The following is a 1,989-nucleotide window of genomic DNA, read 5'->3' on the forward strand; positions in this document are numbered from 1 at the left end:
GGAGGATTAGCGGTTTTGTTCCTGCACTCAAGTTTGGTTCATGAAGATAAGAGTCGACCCCCACTGCCGTTCTACTTGATGTTGTTCTAGTTGTTGCATGCTCTGAGTGATTCCACCATGTGGCAATGTAATAATGAGTAAACCTTGCTATTTGTACTCTTTTTAAAACAGGTATTCGATGTATGACTGTGATATCGACTGTTATTGGATAATGTGATGGAATGATCGCCTGGGATTATCACATTATACTTCGTATCTGTGGATTTCCCTTCTTGGAAATCGAGATCTTTTCATAAGCAGAGACACATAATATGCTATGCACAATTGTGCCATCGTCGACAGCTCAAAGCTGATTTTAGACAAGTGTTCAAAGGGCACATTTTAGATTGAAAACTGCACCTATATGCTATCTGATCAAAAGTGTGACCTCAAAAATACCAATGTGTGAGCACAAAAGACATAATGGTCTCACCATAAATAATTTGATTTAAGAGTAGAAATCAGAATCTAGCAACTAACAAGCACTTTCCCCGGTATTATGTCCCTGTCCATGTGAGATGTGTGCATTATGCAACATTTTTTTTTAAAAAATAGCAACTATTTTGATCTTCTAGAATAATCAGTGGTGGGATTCATTGTTTATTCAGTGAGTTTTCTGAGCTACCACAAAAAAAGTGACCAAGACTAGCAGCCATTAGAACTGAGGACAAACTACTACTACTGAAATGAGTTATTTTACCAGATAACACAGCAAGAAACCACCAATGGCAGACTAATCTAAACAAGGAATTCTATGACTACTTATTAAATGAGCTACTTCCCCTACAACTTTAATTATGTACCAGCTCACTCAAAATCTGCTCATACATGGCAGGGATGAAAAATACGATTCAGATGTTCCATTGCATACTTGATTATATTTCTATAAGAGATAAGTCATATATTTCCAGCTCATACCTTGCAGCCTTACTTTCTCATATCTCGCTTTTTAGCTGCAGCATTCCTCAGAGTCTGATGAAATAAATTTCCCTTGCGCATTATTGTCTTTGCCATTTGAGAAAAGAGATCTGTTGGCAGTGCCGCGAGTGAAGCGACCAGATTGAATTGTGTTTTGTGTGCTCAATACACTTTCTGTTAGAGTCTGCAAAATCCAGGACCAGGAGATATGAATGAACAATCACCTCTAAGCAATTATAAGAATCTTTGTAACTGCAGGTGATATTTTGCAAATATATTACCTGTTGTACATGTTCTCCTCCTTGGCTGGGAGTGGGAACAACAGTAGGTTCATCAAAAGCTTTATTATTTGTGGTCATTGCAGTTTCCATCCTAGTGTGCATATCGAAAAATAGATGCACACATTACCTCTAGATTAAATGTAGGTATCCATTACATTGCAGTGGTCATTTGTCAAAAAAAATATTACCTGTGCTAAATGTGCATCTTCATGTTCACTAACCAGATTATCTAGCAGCAGCGTTAGTAGTGAATTGTGCAGGTTCACGGGCGGCTGTGGTTGGTGCAACAGTCTTCGTATTGGAGTTACAAGGGGAAACAATAGCGCTCAAACATTGTTTAGATCCATGACGTTGCTAACAATTAAGAAGTTGTATTACCTGTGTCGGTGCTTGTTTGTGTTGTGCCAGTATTGAAAAAAACTCTTGTCTTAGTTCTTCTCTGTTCCAGGTGCTGAATTTTTTCCTTGTCGCTCTCCCTCTCAGCAGCTTGAATGGTAAGCTGTTCTTTTAACTTCTCCACCTCAGCCTGCGTCTCATTATTTTTTTGTTGGGCTGCTGCTGCTAGTGCAGCTGCACGAGCTTGCTCTTCAATTCTTTCATTCATCAGTTGGCTTCAGGTCGGATACTTGGCCATGTATCCATGTCCAGGACCTTTGTTGCTCCTGCATCCAGTGGTTTCCTTGTAGGTTTCCCAAAAAATGTGGCTTTTTTCTTTTTTTGAAAGCACGGAAGCCTCTGCCTCAATTCTGTC

General features: G+C 39.3%; 1 long non-coding RNA gene across 1 annotated transcript; it reads right to left on the minus strand.

Moving 5' to 3' along the window:
- Positions 1-1,023: 1,023 nt before the first annotated feature.
- Positions 1,024-1,472, minus strand: LOC136547628 (uncharacterized). Its single transcript, XR_010781596.1, has 3 exons — positions 1,427-1,472; positions 1,239-1,329; positions 1,024-1,141 (listed from the first exon to the last, which is right to left on the minus strand). It is a non-coding gene; the product is annotated as an uncharacterized lncRNA (long non-coding RNA).
- Positions 1,473-1,989: the final 517 nt, after the last annotated feature.

Source organism: Miscanthus floridulus, chromosome 3 (assembly GCF_019320115.1).
Source record: "Miscanthus floridulus cultivar M001 chromosome 3, ASM1932011v1, whole genome shotgun sequence".
In the NCBI taxonomy this organism is placed as follows: Eukaryota; Viridiplantae; Streptophyta; class Magnoliopsida; order Poales; family Poaceae; genus Miscanthus; species Miscanthus floridulus.